This window comes from Eptesicus fuscus, chromosome 14, assembly GCF_027574615.1.
Source record: "Eptesicus fuscus isolate TK198812 chromosome 14, DD_ASM_mEF_20220401, whole genome shotgun sequence".
NCBI lineage: Eukaryota > Metazoa > Chordata > Mammalia > Chiroptera > Vespertilionidae > Eptesicus > Eptesicus fuscus.
Window position 1 is genome coordinate 61,683,539 of NC_072486.1, and position 19,237 is coordinate 61,702,775.

The 19,237-nt window shown below is 37.5% G+C and overlaps 1 non-coding gene across 1 annotated transcript; it reads left to right on the plus strand.

The window, feature by feature from the left end:
* Window positions 1-576: 576 nt before the first annotated feature.
* Window positions 577-683, plus strand: LOC114227255 (U6 spliceosomal RNA). Its single transcript, XR_003613310.1, has one exon. It is a non-coding gene; the product is annotated as a U6 spliceosomal RNA (small nuclear RNA).
* Window positions 684-19,237: the final 18,554 nt, after the last annotated feature.

Consider the following 19,237-nt stretch of genomic DNA (forward strand, 5'->3'; position numbering starts at 1 on the left):
TGTCTGTTGGAGCTATAGTGATAGCCCCTCATTTATTCCTGATATGGGTAACTTGTGTCTTTTCTTTTTTTTCATATCTGTTACAGAGTTATTTATTTTATAAATGTTCCCAGAGAAACAGCTTTTAACTATCTCAAAGAATGAGCTTTTAAGAAAGTTTCTAGGACCTTGAAACATTAATTAATACCTTATCACAAGATGTCCCAGAACCATGTCTAAGGTATTCACTTAGTCAAACTAAAGTAATGCAGGTTATCAAGGAATTGTGCTTGAATATAAATTTATCATCCATCACTATACAGAGGTCCCAGCAGGATCAACAGAGCTAGCTTTCTTGATACGAAGAAATTCAATCTTTCACTGAGAGTCAAAAATCTACAGGTGCTCTTAACCCAGTGTGAGGGTTCTGCAGACCATGATTTTCTAGGTGCTCTGTGAGTGCTCTGCCCCTAAGAGCCAAAGGTTAGCATGGCCAACCAAGGAAAAAGAGAGAAGATGAAAATGACCAATATTAGGAATACTAGACAGACCCTCACCAATATTAAGAATAATGAAGCAATGTTAAAAACAACTCTAGTGCTCACTTCGGCAGCACATATACTAAAATTGGAACAATACAGGGATGATTAGCATGGCCCCTGCGCAAGGATGACATGCAAATTCGTGAAGCGTTCCATATTTTTTAAAAAGAAAGAAAGAAAAAAAAAAAACTCTAGCCCTAGCCCATTTGGCTCAGTGGATAAAGCATCGGCCTGTGAACTGAAGGGCCCTGAGTTTGATTCCAGTCAGGGTTGCAGGCTCCTTCGGGAGGCAACCAATCTATGTGTCTCTCTCACATCGGTGTTTTTCTCTCTCTCCCCCTCCCTTCCACTCTAAAAAATCAATGGAAAAATATCCTCAGGTGGTGATTAACAATAACAACAACAACAACAACAACAACAAAAAACCCTCTATGCCTCAACATTTAATAGCTTTAATAAAATGGACCAATTCCATGAAAAACAGAAATTATCAAAACTCACTACAGAAGAGATAAAAATATTTTGGATAGCCTTGTATCTATTAAAGGAATTAAATTTGTGATTAAAAGCCTTCCCCCCCACAAAAAAAAAAAAAAAAAAAGAAACCTTCATGGCAAGGTGGTTTCTCTGTTAATTCTATTAAATATTTAAGGGAGAAATAACACTAACTCCTTACATTCTCTTACACAAAATATAAAAGGAAGGAACACTTCCCAACTTACTTTGTGAGACCAGCATCCCTAAATACAAAAATCAGACAAAGACATTTCAGAAAAAAAAATTGTAGCCCAGCCAGTGTGGCTCAGTGGTTGAGCATCAACCTATGAACCAGGAGGTCAGGGTTCGATTCCCGGTCAGGGTACATGCCCAGGTTGCAGGCTTAATCCCCAGTGTGGGGCATGCAGGAGGCAGCCAATCAATAATTGTCTCTCATCATTGATGTTTCTGTCTCTTTCCCTCTCCCTTCCTCTCTCTGAAACCAACAAAAAATATATTTGAAAAACAACAACTGTAGACTAATATCTCCCATGAATTAGAAACAAAAATATTTTTTAAAATATTAGCAAATTGAATCCAACATTATATAAAAATAAAAATACATATGACTACATGGGGGTCATATTAGGAATGCAAGGCTCGACCAACATTCAATAGTCAATCGATATAATGGTCACTATAATTATCAATACTGTATTTTATATTTGAAAGTTTTTAAGTAAGCAGAAACTTTTTAAGTAAGTAGGCCTTAGATGTTATCACCACACAGTTGTAATTTTGTGAAGACACTAACTAACCTTATTGTGGTAATCATCTTGCAATATATACATATTTCTAATCATCATACTGTATACCTTAAACTTACATATGTCAATAATATCTCAATAAAGTTGGGAAGAAAAATTGATCACATAATTTATTGATTAAATGAGAAAAATCATATGACAATACAAGTAGATGCAGAAAAAGCTTTTGACAAAATTCAATATCAATTCATGATTAAAAAAAAAAAAAAACCCTCTCAGGAAACTAGGAATAGAAGGAAAGTTCTTTAACCTACAGCTAACATTATACTTAATGGCGAGAGATTGAACACTTTCCGTCTAAGATCTGGACCAGGCAAGATGTCCTCTTTACCACTCCTTTTCAACATTGTACTTGAATTCCTAGCTAGTACTATAAAGTAAGAAAAAGGAATTTAAAAGTATATACGTTAAAAAGAAATAAATAAACTATCTTTAGTCATAGGCAACATGTAGAAAATCCCATAAAATCTACAAAAGTCTCCTAGAACTAAAAAGTGAGTTTAGCAAGATACAAGATTAACATATAGAAGTTAATTATGTTCCTATATACAAGCAATGAACAATTGAAAACTGAAATTAACATAAAACAATACCATTCACAATAGAACCATCTTCACAAAGGACTTATATATAAATCTAACAAAATATATGCAATATCTCTATGTGGAAAACTGAAAAAAAACAACATTGATAAAAGAAATAAAAGAAGCTCTAAGTAAATGGAAAGATATAGCATATTCATGGACTGGAAGACTCAATATTGTTAAGGCATTAAATCTATCAAATATGGTTTAGAGAGTCAAGGCAATCCCAATCAAAACCCCAGCCAATTTTTTTGTATATTTTTATAAGCTTATTCTAAAATTCATATGGAAAGGCAAAGGAATTAAAATAGCCAAACAATTTTTGAAAAAGAACACATTACTATATTTCAAGACTTACTATTACTCTAACACTACAGCAATCATGTCAGATGTAGATTAGCCAGAATCTTGGAGAAATCCCAGGATGGAATGTGACAAATAAATCTAACAGTATTGCAAGTATGTGACATAACCACACTTAAGTGTGTGTGGAGAGAGGAGCTGACCTAAGTAACTTTGAAAACTGCATTTGCCTGGAAGTTTTAAGGATAAGGATAAAAGAAACCATACATAAAAACTGTATTCCATTATGAATTTGTTTCTCATGAGAGTCCAGGTTCACAATTATTTTACACAGGTATAGGGGATGAATAATTAAGTAAGTGGATGATGGATGATGGTAGCCTGGCTTCTCACTACTGGAGAGGGAAGTGACAGAAAAAAAGGAACGCTAAAATGACCCTTGTGGTACTGGTTTGGAGTCCAAGGCATCAATATGAACTTGTGTATGTGCTATATATATGAACTCATGTCTCTGATATATATATAATTATAGATGTATATGTTACCTAGCTCTGTCTGCTGGGAGGGACTAAAAGCGGTGACATCCAATAGTAATGAACAAGCTCAGTGCCCACATTTTCATTTTTAAATTAAATGAAAATAAAACAGGCATCTTGGAGAAAAGGCTGATTCTTAGACTGTGGTGAGGAAAATAAAGAAGCATCTTGTAGTACCAGAAAGTAAGAAAGTGCTCAAAAACAGAGTCATGGCACCTGTCATGGGTCATAGGGACCAACCTGAAAGATTTCGTAATTTGAGCAACAAAATAAGTACCAGTGCTGGATTATAACCCAAAATATAAAGTAAATATACATGAGTCCACTTATATAAATAAGCGATTCATTGAATTATTAACGAATGAAATTGAAGAAACGAATCTTCTCTAGGTAAGAATTCCTAATAATATAGAGACGTACAGATGCACAGATACTCTCCACTCCAACAGGTGAAATTTAATTCCTTCCTCCCTTGACTTAGTCTACTTTCTAAAGGATAAAGTATGGAAAGGGGTAAGTATTAACTATGCCATGGAGAATCCTTACAAATACCATGTGAACCATATGATCAAGGCAACATCACCAGCGATATTATGTAGGTATCATGAACCTCGTAATAGGATGTGATGAGAAGGATACCTCACCTCTGTGGCCTTCCTTCCAAAAATCCAGGGCTATGAGAAAAACATCAGAAGAAAAAAATTGAAGAACAATGTATAAAATATCTGACTAGTACTCTTCAATATTGCCGAGGTCATGAAAAACAAGGAAAGGTTGAGAAACTGCCACAAGCCAGAGGAGACGAGGATGCGATTCAGTTGCAGTGTGGTGCCCTGAAGAGGGTCCTAGAATAGAAAGAGGACACCGAGGGAGAGTTCTGGAGTATGGTTAGTAAAAACAAACCAATGTTGCTTCTTAGTTTTGACAAATGTACAATAATAGAGGAAATGTGAAAAGACTTATGAGAATTCTCCATTATCTTTGTAACTATTCTGCAAATCTAAACTTATTCCAAACTAAAAAGGTTATTATTTTAAATGAAGGTAAAATAGAGTCATTTTCAGACAAACACAAAGCTGAAATAATGTGTCTCTGGCATTACTGAACTATAAGAAATGTTCATGAAATTTTTCACTCTGAAGAAAAATGTTACCTGAAGGAAAATTATTCCTTCTTGAAAGACTCTCAGATACACACATACACATACATACACACACAGAGAGAGAGAGAGAGAGAGGCATCAGAAATGGCAAGTACATGGTTAACATAAATAAATTTTCTCACTTTTATAATTTCTTTAAAGTATAATTGACTTGTTAAATTAAAATATTAAGAATGAATAGTGATATTTATATAGAGAGAGCATAAAATTATAGTAACAAAACACAAATATCCGACAGCTTCTATAGAAGTATACAATTGCAAACTTAATATTAAATACAATATTATTTGAAGGTGCAATGTAATAGCTTAAAAATAGATATGATAAGACATAGGAAAACCAAAGAAAAATAAAACAAAGAGCCATAACTAGTAATGCAACAAAGGAAATAAAATGAAATGCTAAAAAATACACAAAGCAAAAGACAGCAGAAAAAGGAGGGGGCGGAAAAGAACAAAAATCGGATGAAATAGAAAAGTAATAGCAAGATGGTAGCCATAAGCCAGACCATGTACTAGTATGTAATTAAATAAAATAAAAATACTCAATTACAAGGCAGAGATTGTCAGAATGAATTACGCAAGAAGGCCCAACTATACGATGACTACAAGAAACACACTTGTTATATAAAGAAACAGACTAAAACAAGAATATGGAAAGAGACATAACATGCAAACCCTAATCATAAGAAATCTGGAGTGACTGGATAATGTAAGAGAAAGTAGACTTCAGAATAAGGAATATTGGCAGCGACAAAGAAGTACTGTATCCGTTTTCTATAGCTGCATAACAAATTACCACAAGCCTGACAGCTTAAAGCAGCACCATGGACTAGTTCGAATTCCATGTATGAGAAGTCTGGCGTGGCGTGACTGGGTAGCAGAAGACTGAGATCAGTCAGGTTGAGTTTTCATCTCGAAGCTCTGGGAAAATAATCTGCTTTCAAGCCCACTCTTGTTGGAAGAATTCAATTCCTTGTGATTGAATAATCGAGTTCCCTTTTCTTTGCTGGCTGTCAGCACACCGAATCCTCATGCTTCAAATTCCTGACTCCCCTTCCGTGACCAGCTGTAGAAAACTCCATTTTCATGCGATTAGGTCAGGCTGACCCAGATAATGCCCCAGTGTGAGGTCACTAGTGCCCATACCACGTAACCTAATCCTGGGAGTAAAATCCATCATATTAATAGTCCCAGAGATTACTCAGGTAATGTATACAAGAGGGGAAGGGAATTTGGCGGGTCATCTTGGAATTCTTCCTGCCATAAGGAGATTACATGATGATCCAATAATCAATTCATCTAAACATAGCAAAACTAAATGTGTTCACATCTAATAACAGAGCGTCAAGATACACGAGGCAAAAACTAATGGAACTAAAAGAAGAATTATATACAAATTTGTAGTGATAGCTGGAAATTTCAGCCTTTCTTTCTCAATAATTGATAGCACAGATAGACAGAAAATGAGTTCAGAGAGAGAAGGTTTGAACAACACTGTTAGCCAAACTGACCTCATTAACATTTGTGGAGCACGACTCCCAGTGATTTCAGAATGGCCATTCTTTTCAAGTCCATGTGATGCAGTCACCACTGTAAACTATATGTTGGGCCCGGCTGGTGGTGGCTCAGTTGGTTGGGCATCATTCTGTGCACCAGAACGTTGCTGGTTTGATTCCACCACCTAAAGGTTGCGAGTTCAATTCCAGTGCAGGAGGCAGCCATTTGATGTTCTGTTCTCACATTAATGTTTCTCTTTCTCCTTTCCTCTCCCTCTAAAAATCAATAAAACTATATATATATATATATATATATATATGCTAATTAGACTGGACAGCCGAACAACCTTCCGGATGTCCTTCCAGGACTGGGAGGGCCAAGGCAAGCTGCTGCGGCTGCGAGGGCCAAGCCCCTTGCACAAATTTTGTGTATTGGGCCTCTAGTATGTGTGTGTGTGTGTACATATATGTGTGTTTGTGTGTGTATATATATATATATACATACATACATACATATGTTGGGCTATAGAACAAGTTTCAACAAATGTAAAAGGATGGAATCATACAGAGTATATTTTCTGAGTGCAAAGGCATCTAAGTACAACTCAAGAAAACTGCTATAGCAACTCTGCCATGAAATAGAGACACTCCAACTTTATGTTTGAATGTCAGAATGACAGTAATCCTTTGATATGATCCAAGAAATATTAATTACTCACATAAAAATAAAAGTTCCAAGGTGAGTGGTGGAGGGGATTGCTTTCTCTGGAGAAAGTCCACAATAGGAAGAGAGTGAATAGTAAGTGTGCAACGTTTTATAAAAGGGAAGCCCTGCCCGTATAAGATTTGAAAGAGGACCCACCCAGCATGAAACGTCAGGGACAGCAAGAGGGCACATGTGCTTGTGGGGCCTGTGGGTGGGTCCGCTTTGTCAGGATGTGCAGGAGGCAACAGACACGGGCAGACAATAGGCTTAGAGTTGTCTCGCGCCAAATCAAATGTCAGTGGGAGTTTTATAAAATAATTTTATATGTCTATCATAACTCCAAATCAAAGGAAATTAAACACACACTTATAAATAATTTATGGGTCAAAGATGAAATCACAAGAGAAATTGTAGGTATTTTGAACTGAATGACAATGAAAATACAATACATTAAAATTTCTGGGATGCAGCTAACTCAGTGCTTATAGAGAAACTTTTACCTTCGAAAAGAGAAAGATCTAAAATCAATGACCTAAGTTTCCATCCCAAAAAACTGGAATAAGAGAGAAAAGTAAGTCCATAATCCATAAAAGGAAGGAAACATAAAAGCAGAAATTAACAAAAGAGATAGATGGTGGAAAAATTAACAAAAGTAACTTCTTTGAAAGTTTTAACAAAACTGACAAACCCTTAGCTAGACTGATTCAGGAATAAAGAACATAAATCACCAATATCAGGAATGACAGGTGGGATTGCCACAGATCCTATGACATTAAAAGGATAATAAAATAATATTTTGAATAAATTTATGCCAATATATTTGACAACCTAGATGAAATGTAGAAAATTCTTGAAAAATACAATTAATAATTACTGATACCCCCAGAAAAGCAAGTATTCACAACACATATATCAGACAAAGGACTTGTATCCATTATATATATATATATATATATATATATATATATATATAATCTTACAAATCATTAATAAGAAAACAAATATATATATAATCTTACAAATATATATATATAAAATCTTACAAATCATTAATAAGAAAAAAAATTACCCAATATAAAATGGACAAAAGATTTAGAGTTTTTCACAAAAAAGATTTATAATTAGCCGATAAGCACATAAAAAGATATACAATGTAATTAGCCATCAAGGAATTGCACATTAAAACTACAATAATTTACCACTACACACTGACTAAAATATTGTAACCTTAAAAAGTGGTCATTCTAAGTGATGGAGGAGATGTGGAGAAATTTGAACTCCCATATTGTGAGAGGGAATGTAAAAAGGTGCAACGACTTTAGAAAAACTGTTTGGCAGTGCCTTATAAGCACACTTACTGTACACCCAGCAATTCTACGCCTATTTACTAAAACAAAACACACAAAAAAAAATGTGCTCACACAAAAGCTTCTGTATGAATAGTCTTGGCAGCTTTATTCATAATAGCTAAAATCTGAAAACAACCCAAATGTCAAATAACGGGTAAACAAATACACAAACTGTAGCGTATCCACACTCAACAGTAAAAAGGAACTAAGTACTGATACCTACAGCAATATGAAGAAAAAAAAAATCTCACAAAACAGTACGATGGACAAACGAACCATGCCATATGATTCCATTTAATGAAATTCTACAAAATGCAAGTCTAATCCACAGTGGAAGAAAGTAGATCAGTGGTGGCCTAAGACAAGAGTAAGGCGTATTCCCTGGACTGGGGCATGGAGGACTTTTAAGGGTAATGGAATTGATTGCAGGTGTGATTACATGAATATATGCATTGTTAAAATTCACTGACCTGTATGCTTAAAATAGGTGCATTTTATTGCATGTAAGTTACAACTCAATAAAGTTAAGTAAAAAATATACAAATTAGGCCGACAATTTTGTAGGTTCTGTAATAATATCTTTTAAGCACTTCTTCCCCCAGCTGAATCTTATCCAATCTGGGGTAATACTGTGCACCTGCCAGGATGCCACACACCTAATCACCAACTCTGATTTGAAAAAAAAACTTGGCATCGTCAACACTGCAGGCCCATGCCTGCCTGATTGCCTGTGAGGATCAGAGCAGGCATTCAGACATCACCCTTGATTTCTGATTTCTATGTTGAATGATTTCTTTCATGGAAAGCGTTTACCTTGCGGTGGCAATCAAACTGGGCTCTGGGATTTGTTGCATTTTATTTTCTCAGTGAGCAACATCCAGGTATTCGCTCTAGGCAAGCATTCAAGAATTCCTGTCTGGTGCTCCTACCCTCCGAAAACTTCAAGAAGCTAAGGAAAGGTGCCATCAGCCCTCCACCCAGGGGCATCTAAAGGAGACGCCACCACAGCCGAATGTCACATTGAACAGCCACCCTGAGTCCCAGGAGCCTGCTCTCACTTAATCCCTAGGCAGCGAGACCGCTCCTGTGCTTCCAAACCTGGTCACTTACCTCGGTCCAGGCAGCCAAGGTGAGTCTCCTTCTCTGTACTTCCAAGAAGCTTCCGCCAAGCCACAGACACCAGAGAGAACATGACCTAAGGTTTCTTCAGCACCACCAATCCCAAGTCAGACCTGGGGCCCAAGGAGCCCAAGAGAGGACGGCCATGTGGCTGCTCTCACCGGGGAAAAGTGGGAAATGTGTGCGAGAGCCTGGCTAGCAAGGCCCTTGCTGGCCGAAGCAGGTGGAAGAAGGATCTAGTGATTGCCTCGTGGTAACTCAGGAGGAGTCAGCTTGAGCCAGGAATTCACCCAAGATTAAGAAGTAGCTGAGACGCTGCGGTGGAAACCTCTACGCTGTAGCTGGGAGCCATGCTCACGCCCTTCACCCATTTATTCCCAGGCCCAGTTTTGGTCCCAGACTGGCGCCCCGGGTTTTCTGCTCTCTTCACAGGCCCTGGGTCCTGTGCTGCCTTCCTCGCCTCCTGCTGCTGTCAGTAATTAGGGCCATCAAATCTGTCAGCCAAACTGGGATACCTTTGAAAGTGGAAAGTGGGTGCTATTCCTTATTACACGATGAGACAGGTATAAACTGGGGTCGTCCCAGGAAAACCAGGACTTATGGCCACTGTCACAGTGACCCCTCCATTCCAAGGAGTTCTCAGTTCTCTCTCTCAAAACTAACTGGAGAGTTACCGCCACCACACCATTCTCTTTGCCCCCCGCCTTCCCACAAAAATGCAGACAGGCCTTTCATTTTAAAGCCCTTATTTCTAGTCAGCAGACACAAATTGACAATGATAACTGGAAAAAAAACAAAAAAACAATAAGGGAAAGTTAAAAGAACATAAAGTTCCTAACTAAAAGTCCCTCGTCTGAACAGTCAAATTCACTGAGATGGCAAACTAAAATTTCATGGATTTTAGTTTTAGATTTTATTCTTTTTCTTACTGTAAATGAATACTTACTGCAGACACATCACATGTGTATTGTGGAAAATTAGAAAATGTAGACAAACCCAAAATATAAAATAATACCCTACATGGCCATCACCAAGAGATTATCACACTAAGTGGTATTAGCAAAAATAGTAGACTAAGAACTTCCAAATACTCTCCTCCATAACAGCAATGGAAAAAAAAAAAAAAAAAGCAAATATCGTCAGAATCAAGTTTACCAGAATTCTGGAAAGTGAACAAAGACTTACAGCAATCCAAAGATCATTTTTTTAAAATCTGAATCTCAGTAAAACTATATGTTTTGTGAAATTTTAATTTGCCCTATCCCCTAGTACCTATTTCTAGCTCCCTGGTAGCCTTGAAAACCAACAGCCCACAATTATAGTGAAAACCAGCAGCCTGGCACCAAGAATTCACCCAAGATGGTGGTTAAGAAGTAGCTGAGACACTGCGGTGGAAACCTCTATGCTGTAGCTGGGAGCCATGCTCAAGCCCTTCACCCATTTATTCCCAGGCCCAGTTTTGGTCCCAGACTGGCTCCCCAGGTTTTCTGCTCTCATCACTGGCCCTGGGTTCTTTGCTGCCTTCCTCGCCTCCTGCTGCTGTCAGTAATTAGAGCCATCAAATCTGTCAGCCAAACTGTGATACCTTTGAAAGTGGAAAGTGGGTGCTGCAGAGAGGACAGAATGGGATTGGAGCTCCCCCAAAGCCGTATTCACAGAGAGCTGTCATTATTTGACCCATCTGGTGGTTCCCTGATAGATCCCATTTGCAAGGCTGGCTTTATTTGAATGACTAGGGATTCTTCCCATGCAAAAACCTTTCCCCCAGAACATTTGTCTAAAACAATTAGAGTTGCCCTGGCTGGTATGGCTCAGTTGGTTGGAGCATCGTCCCATGCACCGAAGGATTGTGGGTTCGCGATTCCCTGTCAGGGCATATAACTGGGTTGTGGGTTTGATCCCTGGTTGGGGTGTGTACGGGAGGCAGCCAATAGATATTTCTCTCTCACATCAATGTCTCTCTCTCTCTCTTCTCTCTCTCTCTCCTCTCTCTCTCTCTCTCCCCTCTCTCTATAATCAATAGAAGGGATGTATCCTCAGGTGAGGAATAATAATGTTAATAAAACAATTAGAGGTAATTGTTTAACTTCACAGTTGTCAGAGTCATTGGATAATAGTTGGGGCAAATAATAGGTTTATTTAAAAAACTTAAAAGAAAAATTGGGGAATGAAATGTCCATAGGGGCTTTAAGAAGAACTGCATATTCCTGGGAATCTAGGAGGCCCCTATATATGTGGGGCTGTGCTCATGGCCAGGGCTGTGTGCATAATCAGCAAAGATCTCAAGAGCTCGCTTTACCGACCTTGAGCCTCTGCAAAAGCAGGAAGTGAAGGTTATGGAAGAATTTTCAACCACGTGGCCGAGTGTTGAAGTTGTGCACCAACATACATACTGAACTGCTCTGCAAACACTGGGAGACTTACTGGTTTCAAGCACTTAAGGAAATCTCTGTCCTATCATTAGCTGACCACTAAGCTAACAGAACGGAGACTTCAATGGTCACATAAACAAGAAGTTCAAACTTTATGGCATTTGTTCAGAAAAGTCGCTAAACAAACAGCAATAGCAATGACAAACCCTGGGGAGGAGAGAGAATCTGATCTATAGGTTATATTCCAGATTGCCAGCCTGGATTCTAGATTACAATATTATATTATTAAAATGTTCAGTTTTCAGCAAAAAATTATAACACATGAAAAGAAATAAGGTATATGGTCAATACATGGGGAGGATAGGGGAGTAGTCAATAGAAACTCTCTAGGAAGCCCAGATGTTGCACTAAAAGGACAAAGATTTGAATTCCCTATTATAAATATGTTCAAGGATTAAAAGAAAACCATGTCTTTAAAAAAAAAACTATAGGAAAGTATGAGAACAATGTCTCATCAAATAGAAAATATTCATAAAGAGGTAGACATTATATTTTTTAAAGGAACTAAACAAGAATTCTGTGCTTGAAAAGTACTATAATGAAAATTTAAAATTCATGAGAGGGGCTCTAAAATAAATTTGAGCAGGCAAAAAAATAATTTTTTAAACATTTTTATGTATTGATTTATTTATTTTTTTTTTTAGAGAGAGAGGAAGGGGTGAGGGGAGAGAGAGAGAGAGACATCAATTTGTTGTTCCACTTGTGTATGCATTCATTGGTTGCTTCTTATATGTGCCTTGACAGGAGATCAAACCCACAACCATGACATATGGGGAAGATGCTCTAACCAACTGAGCCACTGGGCCAGGGAAGAAAGGATTTGCAAACTTGAAAATAGTTCAGTTGAGCTTATTCAGTTGGAGGAATAGAAAGAAAAATGAAATGAATCTGAGAGATCTGAGGGGCACCATTAACAATTCAGCAATAGCTGGAAACTTCAATAACCCACTTTCAATAATGGGTAAAACAACTAAACAGATTAGCAAGGAAATAGAAGACAACACTATTAACCAACTAGATCTAACAGACATGTATAGAACACTCCACCCAACATCATAATGCACATCCTTCTCAAATGTACAACCAGACGAACAAAAAGAAAAAAGAATCCTAAAATATGAAGATAGTGTAAGGAGCCTCTGGGACAACTTCAAGTGTACCAACATCTGAATTATTGGAGTGCCAGAAGAAGAGAGAGAGCAAAATATTGAAAACCTATTAGAAGAAATAATGACAGAAAACTTTCCCTACCTGGTGAAAGAAATAGACTTACAAGTCCAGGAAGCGCAGAGAACCCCAAACAAAAGGAATCCAAAGAGGACCACACCAAGACACATCATAATTAAAATGCCAAGGGCAAAAGACAAAGAGAGAATCTTGAAAGCAGCAAGAGAAAAACAATTTGTTACCTACAAGGGAGTACCCATACCACTGTCAGCTGATTTCTCAACAGAAACTATGCAGGCCAGAAGGGAGTGGTAAGAAATATTCAAAGTGATGAACAGCAAGAACCTACAACCAAGATTACTCTACCCAGCAAAGCTATCATTTAGAATTAAAGGTCAGATAAAGAGCTTCACAGACAAGAAAAAGCTAAAGTAGTTCATCACCACCAAACCAGTATTATATGATATGCTGAAGGGTATTCTTTAAGAAGAGGAAGAAGAAGAAAAAGGTAAAGATAAAAATTATGAACAACAAAGTGACAACAAATACATATCTATCAACAAGTGAATCTAAAAATAAAGTCAATAAAAAATCTGATGAACAGAATAAACTGGTGAATATAATAAAATCAGGGGCATAGAAAGAGAGTGGACTGACAATTCTCGGGGGGGAAGGGGGCGTGAGGAGTGCGGGAAGAGATTGGACAAAAATCTTATACCTATGGATGAGGATAGTGGCGGGGGGTAAGGGAATGGGGTTTGGGGGGAATCAGGTGGAGGGGAGCTATGGGGGGGGGGGAAGAGGAACATCTGTAATAATCTGAATAATAAAGATTTATTTTAAAAATAAATAAAATAAAACAAAAAAAATATTTTGAGATGAATGAAAATAAAAACACAACATACTGAACCTTGTGAGATGCCACAAAAGCAATGCTCATATGGAAAGGTACAGCTTTAAACAGCTATATTTAAAAAGAACAAAGTTTCATGTTAATAATATAACCCCGCATGCTAAGACACTAGTAAAGAAGAGTAATCTGACCCAAAGCAAACACAAAGACAGAAACAGTAAAGATTAGAGCTGAAATAAATGAAATAGAAAATAGGAAAGCAATAGGGAAACTATACTAGTGCTGAACAATTCAAAAATAAAATTAGGGAAACAATTTTATTGATAATAGCATCAAAAAATTAAGAATGTATTTAAAAAAGAAGTGCAAGACCTGTACAGTGAAAACTCTGAAAACATTGTTGAAACAAATTAAGGAAGACTTAAGTAAATAGAGGGACATCTTGTGTTAATGGGTTGGAAGATTTATTATTGTTAAGATGGCAACACACCCCAAATTGATCTACAGATTCAGTGCGATCCCTATCAAAATACCATATTTTGCACAAATTGACAAGGTGATCCTAAAATTCCATGGAAATGCAAGGAACTCAGAAGAACCAATTTGGAAAAGAAGAACCAAGTTGGAGGTCTCACACTTCCTAATTTCGAAACTTACTACAAATCTGCAATATTCAGGACTGTGTGATTCTGCCAAAAGGGTAATATAGATGAAGAGAACAGAATTGAGAGTACAGAAAAATCTATGGTGATCAACTGATTTTTGAGAAGGGTGCCAAGCAATTCAGTGGAGAAAAATTAGCCCTTTCAACAAATGTTTGTGGGGCAACTGGATACCCACCTGCAAAAGAATGAAATTGGATCCTTAACCTCATACTATATACATAATACCTACTCACATATATATTACATACTTTGATCCATATACAAAATGGATCAAAGGCCTAACTATATGAACTAAAACGCTTAGAAGAAAGTATAGAGAGAAATTTCATGAATTTAGATTAGGCATGATTTCTTAGATGTGACACCAAAGGCACAAGCCACAAAAGAAAAAATATATAAGTTGAACTTCATCAAAATTAAAAACGTTTGTGCTTCAAAGCACACTTTTTTAAGAAAGTAAAAAAATAACCCACAGAATTGGGGAAAATATAGGGTATTCCCCCAAAAATGTATACACACACTTTGCCTATTATGAATATTGCATATACATGGAATCATACCATATGTGGCCTTTTGTGTCTAACTCCATTCACTCAACATAATGTTTTCAAAGTTCATCCACATAAACACTTACAAAGGCAGTATTTATTCAAATGCATTTCATTTTCAAAATTGAGCTATCAGCTGTTAAAGTATGTATACATTTTTGGGGGACACCCTGTATTTGCAAATCACATGTATGACAAGGGTCTAGTATCCAGAATATATAAAATAACTCTTACAGCTCAGCAATAAAAAGACAAATAATCTAATTTTTAAATTGGCAAGGGATTTGAATAGACATTTCTATGAAGATTTACAAATAACCAATAAATAAGTACATGAAAAGAGGCTCAACATCATTAGCTATCAGGGAAATGCAATCAAAACCAAAATGAGATACCACTTCACACAAAGTAGAATAACTCTAATAAAAAAAATTTTTTTAAACCATGCAGCCCAGCCAGCGTGGCTCAATGGTTGAGCGTCAACCTATGAACCAGGAGGTCATGGTTCGATTCCAGGTCAGGGCACATGCCCAGGTTATGGGTTCAATCCCCCGTGTGGGTCATGTAGGAGGCAGCTGATCAATAATTCTCTCTCATCATTGATGTTTCTGTATCTCTTTCCCTTTCCCTTCCTCTCTGAAATCAATAAAAATATATTAAAACAACTTTAAAAAACCCATGCACAATAACTAGCATTGGCAAGGATATGGAGAAGTTAGAACCCTCCTACATTGCTGGTGGTAATGTAGAATGGTGCAGCCCCTTTGGAAAACAGTTCAGTAGTTCCTCAAAAAGATAAACATAAAGTTACCATGTGACCAACAATTCTATCCCTAGGTATATATAAAAAAAAAAACATTGGAAACATGTTCACACAAAAACTTGTACACAATGTTCATAGCAGCATTATTCATAATAGGCAAAAGGCTAAAGTAGCCCAAGTATTCATCAACTGATGAATAGATAAGCAAAATGTGGTATACCCATAAAATGGAATACTATTCAGCCATAAAAAGAGATGAAGTACTGATGCATGTCACAATATGGATGAACTTTGAAAACATTATGTTAAGTGAATGAAGCTAGACACCAAAGGCCACATATGGTATGTTTCCATGTAAATGCAGTATTCATAATAGGCAAATTCATAAAGACAGAAAGTAGATTATTGCTTGCCAGGTGTGGGGAAAGGGGGATTTAGGGAGTGACCGGTGATGGATATGGGCTTCTTTTTGAGGTGATGAAAATGGAACTATATAGTGATGAGAGTGGCACAACCTTATGACTATAGTAAAATCCTCTGAATTGTACACTCTAAAAGGATGAATTTTATGGTATAATAATATCTCCAAAAAGAGAAACACTACTGCTAATATATTCATGCCTCTTTGGATCTTTCTATCTTTATATGTAATATGTAATGTTTTAACCAAAATGACATATTACTAAATGTGCTCTTTGAAACCTTCTTTTTCAGTCGTCTTGCCATTTCTGTAAGTTTCATTTCATCTAATACTGAATCCATACTCAAATTTCTCCGTTTGTGTAAAAAATGTTCTTTAGAGCTATTTTGCTCAAATCAGTATCCAGTCCAGGATCATACATTACATCTTCTTTCCTGTTGTTGTTGGGGCTTTTCTTGTTTGGTTTTTTCTTTCTTTTTTAAAAAAAGTATAGGTGACATACAGTAATGTATTAGTTTTAGATGACATGTATATCCTTAACATGTGATCACCACAGTAAGTCTAATATACATTTTGTTTTGATGTACCTTAAGTCTCTTTTTTTAAAAAATATATTTTATTGATTTTTTACAGAGAGGAAGGGAGAGAGATAGAGAATTAGAAACATCGATGAGAGAGAAACATCGATTAGCTGCCTCTTGCACACCCCCTACTGGGGATGTGCCCGCAACCAAGGTACATGCCCTTGACCAGAATCGAACCCGAGACCTTTCAGTCCGCAGGCTGATGCTCTATCCACTGAGCCAAACCGGTTTCGGCTTAAGTCTCTTTTTAAAATTTTTATTGATTGATAGATTTGAGAGAGAGAGAAACATCGATTTTTTTGCTCCACTTATATTTGCATTCATTAGTTGATGCTTGTATGTGCCCTGACTGGGGATCAAACCCATAACCTTGGGTTATCAGGATGATGCTCTAACCAACTGAGCTACCCAGCCAGGGCTTAAGTCTCTTTTCTAATTTAAGTATAGTTGGTATACAGTCTTATATTAATTTCAAGTGTACAATATAGTGATTCAACTTTTTTATACCTTACAATGTGATCACTAATTCTCATAATCATTTATCATTGTGCAAATTTATCTATATAATATCACTGATTAGATTCCCCTCCAGCTTTTCACCACCCTTATCCCCCTCCTCTCTGGCAACCACCCCTTTGGCCTCTGTTTCTATGAGCCTGTTTTTGTTTTGTTTTGTTTGTTTGTTTTTCTCTTTTTCATAACACTGGCTGTTGAAGAAGGCCAGGTCAGTTGTCTTGCAGAATATGCTACCCTCTGAATTTGTTCGATTGCTTCCTCCACCTCCTGTTTTTCCTATAAAATAAAAGTTATATCTAAACTATATATGTGTGTTAAGTATATTTGACTAGAGCATATTGTAGGCTTTACTGTACACACTATACTGGGTCACATCAGAGGACACATAACATCTGGTTGACTCTCTCTCAGCAACACTGTGATTGATCCCAGGATATGAGACATCTCAGCCTGGCCCCTGCTTCGTTTTGCACCTGACCACTGGAAAGCTATCCGTGATGTGTTGCTTTAACACTCTGCAAGTATCAGCTCCCCAACAATCACTCAGCAAACAGCTTTTAACAAACTGAAGCACCTTGTCTGCAGAAATATTTTCATTAGTTTCCAAATGATTGTTTTCCTCATTGTGTGATTCTTTCTACATTTATTTGCTGGCCTTCTGGCCGAGCTTTTCCTCATCAGCTAGGGCTATTTGCTTGCCCTGAAATACAGTTCCCACTAGAAAGGAAGGATAAAAGCTTAATTCCGTTTATTGAATTACAAATTTTCAGGGTTTTTTATTTTTTATTATTAAAGTAGGGTTCACCAGCCCCATCTTCCTTCCCTGAATTTCCTATGGCTCTTCAATTCCACCTGAAAATGTATTCAAGGCTTTTCTCCAGTCCAGCATTGATCCATTCCCATTAACTTAGCCCCTAACTTTTCCTAGAACTCAAAACAGCCTATTAAGACAAAGCACCCCACAGAATACTCCTAGGACTACCCAAATCATTAGTTGAGGCCTTGGGCCTATGGAAATTTGTCTGAACAACCATTTCAAAGACTAACTCAACCAGGTAGAGGCTGGTCTCCTCCTTCTGCCATTCTACTTGAAACTGAGCCCTTGCCAGACTCATCTCAACTCCCACCTCATTCTCTGAAAGTATTGTTCCTAATCTGTGATGTTTGGACATGATTACTAGAGTAAATAAACACATCAGCAAGGAATCAGCAAGGTATGGGAATACGAGAACTGCACCAATGGCAGAGGCCAGATTTCTGAAAAGGAAGGTACATCCTGGGAAAAGACCGCACAGCAGCACGAACGGGGAGTCCAAGGCCCTTTCCTCTACAAGGTGGACTCAAGCCTGGAGGAGCTATGGCTGACTCGTGATACTTTGTCCTCAGCCCCTGCTGAGGGAGGTGCACACAAAGAGGAACAGAACTGCGTGCAGGCTCGGTGAGAGCTGGGAGAATGAGCACCTCAGCAGCCCCTGGGGTGCATGAACTGACTGATGTATAAACCAGAACACAAATGCATTCATATACAAAAAGGACACCCCTTGCCAAATGGACCAGATGTTCATGTTGACTGGTCAGCGTATTCTCTCCTGTTGGAAAATCTACATGGAAAGCCAAATTATAATCAAGAGGTTGTTTGTGAGCATGAAATCAGAACAAAGGGAGGGAACTGGATGAGCTCTGTGGCATCCATAGGGATATAGGGTGGACTGCATATTTGTGTCAATGGTCAAAAAACTCTTTTCCTTGACAGGGCTGGAGACATAATGACAAATGTTTGTTCCTTGGCTCCACTTTTCAGCACTCCCTACAGACCACCCCCCCTCCCCTTCTGCTCGCATATTCTTTCTTCAGCTGTTAAGGCCATTGATTTGGTTACAGCTCTCCTCCACATTCCGTCATGCCTTGATTAAATTTCCAGGCACTGCTACATCCTGTTGCTTAGGATGACATTTGCAGGCATTTAATCACATCTATTATGTAGATTTCACTAGTTTAATAATCACAGGATAATATTTATTTATCAGTTTGGGGGATACCTCCCCATTCTACCCTTATGTTCTGATATGCTAGACAGCAGGGAAAAAAAAAGTTGCAATGACCAGTGTGATAAAGGGGTAGATTTCTGTTGTTTGGGTCTTCCTCGTGCCTTCATGAGCACTGTCACAGACCTGGACTCATGTGACAAACATTTATTGTGTGCATA